The 12,631-nt window shown below is 39.2% G+C and overlaps 1 non-coding gene across 1 annotated transcript; it reads left to right on the top strand.

Annotated features, from left to right (window-relative positions):
• Positions 1-528: 528 nt before the first annotated feature.
• Positions 529-637, top strand: LOC111988147 (small nucleolar RNA R71). The gene has a single exon (XR_002880393.1). It is a non-coding gene; the product is annotated as a small nucleolar RNA R71 (small nucleolar RNA).
• Positions 638-12,631: the final 11,994 nt, after the last annotated feature.

Raw genomic sequence — 12,631 nt, 5'->3', positions numbered from 1 at the left:
ATTGCATGAAAGTTTTGAGAGACTCCTCCAAAGATGGTTGTTGTCTTGGTGGTGCTACAAACTGAGGTGTTGATTGAGGAATGGGAGGATATGCTTCTTCCATAATTATTTAGTGCATTTGCTTGCTCAGTATAGTATTCAGGATAACCAACTGTGGAAGGACACATTTGTGTTGAATGCATAAGACTTGCACAAATAGAGCATGTTTCACTTTGAACTTGATTGACAGAATTCATCCCTCTACCTAAAGCTAAAGCTTCAACCTTACGAGTGAGATTATCCAACCTAGCTTTTATGTCTAAATCTTCACTGACTTCATACAATCCTCCTTTCTTAATTGCAGGGGCAGATCTCTCTCTACGATTGGAAAAATCCCATTGTTGTGAGCTTTCTGATAAATTCTCAACAAATTTGTATGCCTTATCATCTACAAGACTCAAAAATCCACCACCATTCATGGACTCAATCATGTTACGATTTATCTGAGTCAAACCATTATAAAAATATTGTACTAGTCTCCATATTTCAAAACCATGATGAGGACACTTTAAGATCAAGTCCTTAAATCTCTCCCAACTCTCATAAAATTTCTCTTGTTCATCCTGATAAAAATCTGCAATTTCTCTCCTCAAAGCATTGGTCTTGGCCATTGGGAAAAATTTAGAGAGGAATTTTGTGACCAATAGTTCCCATGAAGTGATAGATCCAGGTGACAAAGAATTAAGCCATGCTTTTGCCTTATCCTTCAAGGAAAAAAGGAATAAACGCAAGCGAACAGAGTCATCAGTGAAATTCTGGAACTTACAAGTAGCACAAATCTCAAAAAAATCCTTTACATGCATATAAGGGTCTTCTCTATCCAATCCATGAAAAGTAGGAAGAAGGTGAATTATCTGTGGTTTCAACTCAAAATGTGCAGCAGTGGTTGCAGACAATACTATGCAAGATGGAGGGTTGGTGGTTATGGGTGAGAACAACTCCCTAAGAGTTTCTGAATCATCTCCTGTTTCTCCCATTGTGGATGAATAATCAAAACTAACAAGACGATTTTCTTTATCACGTATCCAAGTTCTCATACACCAAGCACAAAGAGATAAATTTTTTTTTGTTTTTTTTTTTTAATTTAAAAAAAAAATTTAACTACAACTAGTAGAAGGAAAAATTCAATTAAGACCTAATTTATTTTCCTAACCAAGTCCCCAGTAACGGCGCCAAAAACTTGTTGTGCAATTTTAAAATACTCGCAAGTGTACAAACCGTACCGAAGTATAGTTTGACAAGAACGAGGTCGAACCCACAATGACTTGAATGAATGTAGGAAAATTAAATCAAATTTTAACCAAATTAATTCTAATCTAGTTTAATTAAAAATTGGTTGTTTTGAAATTAAATAAACTAAGCAAATAATAAAATTAAGCAAATAGTTAAACTAAGCAAAAGATATAAAGCAATAAAAAGATGTAAACAATCAAGGGGAAGGAATTAAGGTTTTGGAATCCACCTTACAAGTCATATCAGCATATATTTATGATCATTAATTTTTCCCACCTCACTACATGATAATCTAGAAATAAATCTTGCTATCATGGAAAATATTCTCGTTAAAATCCTTATTTTAAAAATTAAAGGCACGTTCTTGCTATCATCAATTGTATCCGTAGCCAAACAAATCACAAGATATATCCAATTCTAAAAATCAAATCATAACTTGTATCAATTGATAGACAAATTACAAACGATATCCAATTCTATAATCAAGAATTAATAAACTAAGCATTCAATTAATTAAAACAAATCCTAAATCATGAGAAAAAACATAATTGAACTCATATCTAGAATTCCATCTTAGTCAATTGATATGAAGTAAGAACAATTTAATTCATTAAAGAACAACTATTGTAGGAAAAATCAAATCACATAAATATTACTGATAATCCTTAACAAGGTTTCATCCTCAACCCTAATTATAAATTTAGCTACTCATGGTAATTGAAATAAAACAAAAGAATAAAATACTAAACATTAAACTAGACAAATAAAATAGAGAAAGAAATAGTCACAATGCTATTATGGAGAAAAGCTACAGAGAAGCCACATGCGGCACTGCCTCTTGCTCCAATTTTCTGTCTTGCATCTCAGCCCTAGCACTAGCCTCCACCCCCTGAATTTTGCCCTAAAAAGCCTTTAAATAGGTCAATGAATCCTATTACAAGTTGAATTCCCGTTTGGAGAAAATCCCAGACTTTTAGGCTTCAATTAATCAACTATTTTGGCCCATTTAACGTCAGAATTCGGGCTCCTGGTAAACTACAAAGTTGTAGCCCTTTAAGTTTACTTTCCAGCCCAACTTGAATCATCTCGATTGGACATCTGAGCCGAAGGTTATGCCAAAAATACTAACTGATGTGTAGGCTGGAATCCTAATCCGAACTGGACTTGGATTTGGTGCAAATTTCCTTTAATTCCTTACTCCAATTGGACTTAAATTTAATTGGGTTGGTCTTCTCTTGAATTCATGCCTGGCTGGATGTAAGTTGGCTTGATTCAATTGGCCTAGCCCCACTTTACATGTAAAGCCCTTGTTACCTGCAACACAAAAATATTACATAATCAGTCACAAAATAACATAAAAGTAAAGCTAAATATGTAGATATATGAGTATTTTATTGTATATATTTCATGCACATCAAGGGAGAAAGAAAGGAAAAGGAAGAGAAAAAGAGAAATAGTAAAAAAAAAAAAAAGGAATAAAATAGAATATTTAAATAAAATGGGAAAAAATAGAATTTTAGAATGTTGGGTGTATTGTAAAATGATATGGTATAATTGATAAAGTAACTTTTTGAAATAGTAAAATAGGATGAGATAGAATTCCCGGATGTGAATGCTCTTAGCCCTTGCCTTGCATGATATTGTATGACAATATTTTCATGGTGAAAAAAGTTATCAAACTATATCGACTTGATTGCTCATGGTTCTAGTGTACTCAGCTTGCCTGCTGGAATTTGTAAAGCTTGTCTGCTGGTCTTCTTTATCTTTATTAATTTTGTCATGACAAACCCTTTGAAACTAATCTTTAATACTTTGTATTTAATCTTGGAGGCCCAGGCAATTATTGTTCTTCCTACATGTCCGTTTGGCATGATTAATTTTACCAATTTATTTTACTACTCAACTTATTTTTGCTACTATTTATAGTTCTCACTACACTTTTTGATACTAGTTATAGGTCCCACTGTACTATTTCAACTAACTTTTACCTTTCTATAGTACTTTCAGTATAAAAAATTTCAGTTTCAGCAAAATAAGCAGATCCTAAACAGACCTTTAGTCTAAGAAATGTCTAAATGTTAACTAAAATTATAGGAAGTAAGATAACATTAACAGGTGTATGGGTCCTGTACTCAACCTCTTACTTGTAGGCGCTTGTAGCAAGAAGTAATCAAATACTGAAATAAGTGTTGTATTACATTAATTGATTTCTAATGATTGAATACTCTAATAACCACATGATATCAATTTCTATTCTTGAAGCTTAAGGACATTAGTTTCTCTTAATGTAATCATTTTATTTTTAGAATACTAAGTATTTTTAACACACGTAGAAGTAGGTCATAAAAAAACTATAATATTTAATTTATTAAATACCTAAATCTTAATTTTTGCAAGAATACGAGGATCTAAAATATGAGAATGTGTGTATTGGTTAAGCAGAATCAATTAATAGTCGTCCAATGAAACGTGCATTCGCTCTACAATATGCAAATATCGTCAAATTAAGAGCATTCACATTAAGGATTCCAAGTGCTAAAAGATGCTTTTTTTTTTATAGCATTTATAACCCAAAAACTTGCCCCATCAAAGATTGTATATGCTAAAAAATTTGCAATACTGCTACAGTGCGCTCTCATTTTTGAGACCGCACTGTAGCACAATGCTATCATTTTTTATTAATTTCTCTCTCTCTCTTCCGTGCGCTCTCATTTTTTTTTCTTTCTTCCTTTTCACTTTCTTTTTCACTCTCTCGTGCTCTCTGTCCCTCTCTCCTTCAGGTGTCTCTCTCAGAGGCAAGCACTCGATAGCACACCAAAACCCGTCGTTACTCTTTCTTTCATTTTTCTCTCTGTCTTTCTATTTCCCTTTCTCTCTGCATCTCGAGTTCGTGGGTCTTGGGTGTGGCCGGGATGCAATGCTGGGTATGGTTGGGTTGCGGTGGTTTTTTGTGGATCGTGGATCTCTATGGTGGTTCGTAGTGGGTCTCTGCGATGGTTCGTTAAGTGGGTTTTGCGATTCAATATCAGTGAGTTTTAATTTCAATAGTTTTGATTGATTTTGGTGGGTTCTTGATTTCAGTGGCTGGGTTTGTGGGTTGATCGGGGTGGTTTTGGGTCTTTGTTGTGATTTTGTGATTCTTTGATTTGGATGATTCTTTGATTTTGTGGCTTTGGATGTGGAGGTTTTTTCTTTTTCTTTTTCCTGCTGTTGTTTGTGGTTGCGGCGATGGTGGGTGGATGTGGTGGTTGTGATATGGGTGGTTGGATATGGTGGCTGGCAATGCTAGGTTGTGAAAGAGAGATACAGAGGAGAGAGAGAGAGACAGAAAAAGAGAGAAGAAGAATAAAAAAGAATAAAAAATGATAAAGAAAGAATATTTAAATGAAGTATTAAAAAAATAGAAGTTTTGATGTAAGGGATGTTATAAAATGCTATGTTATATGTTATAAAATTGGGTTTTGAGATGGTAAATACTAATTTTTTTAGAATTGTTGATAGGAATGCTCTAAGAGGAGAAAAGTTACCATGCTCTCCTGCCACTTTGCCAGACAAACTAAAAGCAAGCCCATGTTAATTTTGTAGTGACTATTTTACGTACCCTTCCCAAGTTTCTTTCCCTTACACACTCTGTGACAGACAGACATAGTAGTAGATAAAAAGAGAAAAAGAATTATTCAAATCAATACGAAGTCAAAAAGTAAAGTGAACTAAAACGGACAAAGTTTCTCTCCAAACTAATTTGGAGAAAAACTCTACAAACTCCTATATCTTTATATTAAGTGTGAATTTTGAAAATCTAATCGTTGAATAGAATATTCTTATTATATCGTTCATGCTTATTGATGATGCCGAAAAATCACCAGTAAGCCACACGGTCCTCACGTGCTCCTGACAAAAACTTGCACAACACAAAAGTTGAAGACCTTAAGAGGAATACCGGTGTGGTACCGGCCAAATACCCTCCGACGGTCAAGTTAGAGAAATCTTTTGTTCATAACTCTAGAGTGCCAGAGCTGGAGTGAATTATGCATACCTTGGTTTGTGAGGGTATTGGGGCTTTTATAGTAGTAGAGGGTTGACCTCTCTTCCTTAGGCTAGAAGTCTTTTTCTTATACGAATCTGCATGAACGTATATTGCGGAATCCTTTCTTTGTGGGAGACTAACACTAAGCGTGGGGTACAAGACATTTCCTTATATATTCATGGTTGGTGAGCAAGCCAAGGATACATTGGAGCCATCAGCTTTAGGGCCTTCAGTTTTTCACTCTCTTGTCAGCTTAAGCTGTAGACTTTATATTACGAAGAAGGCTGACGGTTTAGATTTTGAGTGCCTTGTATACTATAATTTTACTTATCAGCTACCCCCTACTCTATATCCTCGTCAGTTTAAACTGATGGGTTATGGAGTTATATTTTCATTGCTAATGTTTCTTTTGGCCAGGAGAGAGAAAAAAATCATTCATGGGAAATTCCTCGAGCAACCATTATTAAATGCTCGGACACGTGGCGCATTCTGGTTGGCTCTGCTTCTGGACAAGGGTGTCACTTCGTCTTCTGTGCATTTTTCCCTTTATATATAACCCGCCTCTCCTTCTCATTTCTCCTATTTCATCTTTGCTGATTCCATGAGAGAAGACTCATCACCTTCATTCTGTCAATTTATCTACATCGTTGCTCGTGTTGCTACCATCGCTTTCAAAACCGTCACTCGCTTAAGAGACTTGTAAGTTCTTTCTCTTTGTATGCATCTCATTCTGATTGATTTATCTCCATAGTGAGGTCATCATCTTAGGTGCTTAGAATGAATCTGTCACTTGTAGCTAGTTAGATGTCAAGTGACACGTCGAGTGATCAATCGTCAGTCCGCGATGGAGCGGGCTACGACAAGGTATTTGGTTCAAGTTATGAGTCCGGGAGCTTTTCCTAGTCGTTAGAGAGGGAGACGTCAGCCCAATCTCCTGACGAGAAAGTAGGGAATTATGGAGATGAAGGTCAGGAAGAAATAGTAAATGAAGAGGGTGAAGTTAAGGAGAGAGATAGTGACGAAGATGAAAGTGACGAGGAGTCTTACGAGGGAACTTCAAGAAGTCCTGGAGGTAGCTGTCTGTTCATTCTTCCCGAGGAATAGGCCGTCAATAAATTTTTACCAAAAATGAGTGATAGGGTTTTCAAAGAGTTACGCGCCCGTTACTAAATCCCAGATCACATCCCCATCCGTCTCTCCAGGGAAAATGGAAAGTGCTATACGGGGAGAACCGCAGACGTCAGCATGTACGATGCTATATTCGCTACAGGGCTCAAACTACCCCTGACGGCTTTACACCGTTAGCTAGCTGACTTTCTAGGGTTGTCTTTTAGCCAAATTGCTCCGAATGCATGGAAGATCTTTATAAGTGCTGAGATCTTATGGGGTTGTCTAAGCGGAGGACACCGTCAACTTTCTTTGGATGAGTTCTTCTATTGCTACAGACCTCAGCACATTGTTTCCTCTAAGGGAATGTACCATTTTGCCGTTAGGGAGAGGGATTTGAGATTCGTGTCTGAGATGCTAGACTCAAACAGAGACTGAAAGAGTAGGTACTTTTTGGTTAAAGGGACGGACTGGGTGTGTTGTCAGGAAGTATAGGAGACAATGCCCCTGTGGTTATTTTAACAATACTTGGGCTCTTGTCAGGGATTTAGGTTTTAGTCAACAGCTTTTAACCCCGTCAGCTTTTAACCATATATTTTTATTTATTATTATTTTTTGAAGTGCTTTAATGTCGTTAACATGTTCTTTTTTCTAGCCAACACTTGTGTTAGGACATATATGTTTTAACTTGTTTAAGAACATATGTCACTTAGTTATGTAAATTGGCTAATCCTTTGACAAAACGCACTCTGCTTGTAATTGGGTAGTTCTAAGTGTTTTTAATACTTCAAGAAACAATGTTTCTTGAACAAGTGTTGAAGTCATCAAGTCTGTCCAAGAGAAAGCAAGCTGAAGTACACAGTTTTTAAAGCTCGACACCTGCTCGACAGATACCTCAACACCTGCTATCTGTCGAGATTTAAAAAGTCAAATTTCCAATCTGATTTTGTTGGGATCCGTGAATATGTTTTTGGGCCTTCTTTTCTTCTAACCCTAAACATATAAAAGGATTATTTTAAGAGCCGTTTTGGGAGACACAAGTTGCATTATCATTGAGCAATCTCTGTTTAAGCAAATTGTGATCTACAGACGAAGTTCTTGACCTAGTTCATCTTCCATCAAGAAGTTGTTGTGTATTTGCACCATAGGGTTTTGTAACCAAGCATCTTCCTGCTATTCATCAGAAAGGATGATCTGAAGAACTTTGCAGCCAACCATTCTTCCTCAGTTGGTGTTCTGAAGTCGCGTACTTGGATCCGCGCATTGGTTAGTCACGTACTTAGGAGCCGTGCATCAAAGGTGGAGACTGTCACTACAGATCAAGTCCAATTGGGTATTGGGGTAAGGGTTCAACTGTAGGTTGGTAAGGTACTTGGGATTCCTTTACTTGTAACTACTACAGATCAAGTCCAATTGGGTATTGGGGTAAGGGTTCAACTGTAGGTTGGTAAGGTACTTGGGATTCCTTTACTTGTAACCGCTTGATTTGATAATAATGGAGTTTCGGGAGTGGTGACCTGAAAATCACCCGGTGGGGTTTTTGCCATTAGGATTTTCCCCATTCATAAACAAATCACCGTGTTATTTATTTTCCGCTGCATATTTAGTTGATTGGTGATTTGTTTGTACTTCCATAAAATTGCATGATTAATTAATTAATTAATTACTTGACTAAATTAATTAATTAGGGTTAATCACAAGGGGTCATTCAGATTGTGACCTATCAACTCGCCCCCTCATAATTGAAGAGCAGAGGGATTTTATCCATCGGGTTTTAGACATTCCCTTAGAGCAACGAAAGTGTCAGGACTTAATCACTCTTGACACTCTTCACTCATATTGCGGGGTCCAAAACCAACGCCTGAAGCTCGTAAGTTGGAGGAATTTTTTCGTCGTCGTAAGTAGTCTTTTCTATCACTCTGTCATTTTCACTCTTACCATCAACTTTCCTAATGCATATCTGTTATCTTTTGCAGAGATGGAGGCAGCTAAGCAAAGGATAAGGGCTACTACTGCTCATCAAAAGGAGGAAAATGAGGCAAAGGGGGAGTTGGCATCTTCGTCAGCTCCCAAAGCCATCACTAAGGGTTCGTCGAAGAGGAAACCCGATGGGAAGGATGGTCGTCCACTTAAAAAGGTGGCCATCACTCCTAGGGACAAGCTCCCAAAGAAGTCACCCCCCAAATCAGGCTATGGGGTAGGAAAGGGGGTGATGACTTCTTCCGGTCCTATTATTGAAGGACTCGTTGCCTGCTGACGCACAAAGATTATGCTATCGAAGAAGTAGAATCTTTCATAAAATTGACAGATATAAATCCCTGTGCTTAGGTGGGGACAGAGAATTTGGGAGCGTTAGCTCTTTTTGACCTAACATGGGTAAGCTGTCTTCCCTAGCTAGCTTCTATCTTATCTTTTTCTTGTTTATTGACTGACGCCTGTGTCTTTCTTAGGCCTTGGTACGTGTAAAAGCACTCCAGGACCGATGTGTGGCCAAGAAGGGTGTCGTCAATCGCGTCAGGAAACATAACGCTAACTTGTTGAACCAGCATGGGTAGTATAAAGAGGCCGTCCGTCTTCTAAACGTTGAGTTAAATGAGACCAGGGAGAAGTCGAAAGAGGCGGGTCATCAGAAGGAGAAGTTAGAACAAGAGTTAGCGACCCTTCATGAGCAGGTGGATTAGGCTGGGGCTGACGCAGTCTAGAAATTCAAGGCGTCGGATTCCTTCATTGATTCTTGTGCTGGATACTACGCACTGGGTTTGATGATTGCCTTAAGCAAGTTGTGTCAGCCTTTTCTGAGTTGGATCTATCCAAGATTACTATGGATGATCCCCCACCGGCGACACCTGCTAATGACACCGTCGTTGTCGAAGGTGACGACTTCGAGGATGCCTCTCCTCCTGAAGATAGTGGCGTTGTTTTGGCTTAGCCTGCTGCGAATCCTCCCGTCACTACTTCCAACCCTTCTGTTAAGGATCTATACGTAGAAAACCCTTATGTTCAAAAAAGTAAAAAGACTTCAAGTGACGCTCCTGCTGCCCAGCCATACCTTTGTTTTTTGCAACTGTTATATTTTGTTCAATTTGCAAACAATGTTTTTAAGTGGCCCTTTGTTTTTGGGCTTTTATTTGTAAGTGATTTATTATTGTTTGTGATACTTGGTACCCGTTGCTTTTAACATGTATGCATTGCCATTTGTCCGTGTGCTTCTTTTTCTTAGGGGGCGTTTGCTTGGTAGGCTTAATGGCTATTTCCTTGTCGTTTGCTGAGCTCGTCCGCTTGGTCATGGATCAAGACTTAATAGTATTGATTCATCCATTCTTGTGCACGATTATGGACCCGTCTCTTTAGTTATAGGTCCGTCTAGACTTTATAATCATAATTTTGTTCCTCTGGAAAGAACTTGCCCATTTTTTAGGACTAGTAAACCCATTTTCTTTATAATTTCGTCAGATTTTATGGACGTCTGATTTGTTGACTTAGGAGATTCATCCATCATCGGAGGATGGTACTTTTATGAGGTCGTCAGTTTTAGTGATGCCCCTTCAAAGGATCTTATCATTACTTCATCCTCTTAGGGCGAAGTTGCCTACATCATGGGCTTTGAATAGTGAAGTCGTCTACTTCAGTTATAACTTCTTATCTTTGTGAGGTAGAGTCATCCATTTTTTGGACTGCATATTAGGGCTGTCTACTTTATCAACCCGTCTGTATTATGGGCATGCATTTTATGAGTTTAATACTCTCACCTTTTTTGGGTGAAATTGTCCATTTTTTGGACTTAACAATAGAGTCGTATACTTTGCAGAAAATAATATGAGTAGACTGTAGTATTTTATGAAGTCTTCTTCTTCATGGACATTTTTTAGCTTGTCCATTTTATAAACATTATGAGCTTTCACCCTTTAGGGATGAAGTCATCCATTTAATGGACTTGAATTTTCTATAGATAAACACCTTAGTCATATCTGAATAACTTCCTCTTATTATGATAAACCATGCATTTGTAGAAAAAGTAGTTCTTTTAAAGGAGAAGACCTGCCCTTTGGGCTTAAAAAAGAATTATTATAGCGAAGACTAAAGAAACTAGAAAAATTGAGTGTAGCTAAAATTAACTAAGGTAAACTAGAAATAAAAAGGGCGCCGCTCTTCATGCCATCCTTTCTACTAGTAGTACTTCCGTAGGTGCTCGGTGTTCCATGGATGCTGCAGCTTTTGTCTGTCCATTGTCTCCAGGTGGTAAATGCCTTTCCTCTGCCATGATGTGATTCGGTAAGGTCCCTCCCAGTTGGGACCGAGCTTTCCTTGGGTAGGATCTCTAGTAGCACTCATGACTTTCCTTAGAACAAGATCTCCAACCTGAAAGTCTCTGTGTCAGACCCAGGAATTGTAGTGCTTAGCCATGCGGTCCTGGTACCGTTCGAGTCTTTGTTTTGCTGTTGCCTTGACTTCGTCTACTAGATCAAGTTGTAGACATATGGCCTCGTCATTTTTGCTCTCGTCATGGTTATGCACCCTGTAGCTTGTAAGTCTGACCTCGGCTAGGATAATTGTTTCGCTCCTATATGTTAGCCAAAATGGTGTCTCTCTTGTGGGAGTCCTCGCCGTTGTCATGTATGCCCATAGTATGCTCGGCAACTCTTCAGGCCATATACCCTTTGCCCCCTTGAGCCGAGTCTTGATAATCTTGAGCAAGGATCGGTTCGTGACTTCGACTTGCCCGTTAGCTTGAGGGTGGGTGGGGGAGGAGTAATAGTTTCTTATCCCCAACTACGAGCAAAAGTCCCGGAAGGAGTCGTTATCGAATTGCTTTCCATTGTCTGAGACTAAGACTCTAGGGATGCCAAATCTGCACACGATGCATCTCTAGACGAAACCCCGCACGTTCTTCTCCATAATGGTGGCTAAGGCTTCATAAAGTAGTCAATGCCCACCACTAGGAACTTCAGTTGTCGTACTACCATAGGGAATGGTCCCATGATGTCTAATCCCCACTGGGCAAACGGCCATAGGGTCGTCATCGAGGTCAACTCTTTGGTTGGCTTTCTAATGATATTGCTGAACCTTTGTCATTTGTCACAGGTCTTGACGTAAGCGTCGGCGTCCTTCTACATGGTAGGCCAATAATACCCTGCCCGTACTAGCTTGTGCACTAATGATCTTGACCTCGAATGGTTTTCGCAAATCCCTTCGTGTACCTCTCTCATGACATAGTCCACCTCTTTAGTACCTAAGCACCTCAGATATGGTCGGAAGAAGCTTCGTTTGTATAGGACATTTTTAATCAAGACGAATCGCGCTACCTGGACCTTCAGCTTTCTCGCGACTTCCTTCCCATCGAGTAATACTCCATCTTTCAAGTAAGAGATTAACGGCATGGTCCAATTGCTTTCGGACTCTATCTCCTGCACATTGATGGAATCTATTAGTGGAGAAAGCTGTACAAAAGAGAGTACATTATCGAGGGTGGCCATAGGCTCGGCTAAAGCGGCTTTGGCCAGGTGATCGGCTTGCTCATTTTCTCCCTTGGGGATCTGGATAATTTTGGCCATCAGCTCGTCTACTTTTCTCCTTACTTGGTCCAGGTATCTCTTCATTCTTTCGCCTCTACACTCGTAATCCCCATTTATTTGGTTAGTGGCGACCTAGGAGTCACAGTAAATGACCACACTTGTAGCTCCTACAGCTTTGGCTAGATCAAGCCCAGCTACTAAAATTTCGTACTCTGCTTCATTGTTGGTGGTAGGGAAATCAAGACAAACCATACATTCGACCTGGTCTCCTTCGGGAGAAAGAAGAACGACACCTACACCCCCAGCCTACCTGTTTGATGATCCAACCGTATGTATTGTCCATTGCAGACATTCGTCTGCCCCCTTGTCTTCCCCATTGGTGAACTCCGCTATAAAGTCAACGACGACTTGCCCTTTGATGGCGGTGCGCGGGCGGTACTGAATGTCAAACTCACTCAACTCTATCACCCATAGCGCTAATCGACCAGCAGTTTCGAGGTTGCTCATCGCCTTCCGTAAGGGTTTATTGGTTAAGACAATCACTGTGTGGGCCTGGAAGTACGAATTGAGTTTGCGGGCTGTCGTAACTAAAGCAAAGGCGAGTTTCTCCATCGATGGATATCTTTCCTCTGCACCACGGAGGGCTCAACTGGTATAGTACACGAGCTTTTGAACCTTGTCTTCTTCTCTGATCAAGGCTGTGCTGACGGCT

This window comes from Quercus suber, unplaced genomic scaffold (genome assembly GCF_002906115.3).
Source record: "Quercus suber isolate HL8 unplaced genomic scaffold, Cork oak 2.0 scaffold_963, whole genome shotgun sequence".
NCBI lineage: Eukaryota > Viridiplantae > Streptophyta > Magnoliopsida > Fagales > Fagaceae > Quercus > Quercus suber.
This window is presented reverse-complemented; position numbering and strand designations above follow the sequence as displayed.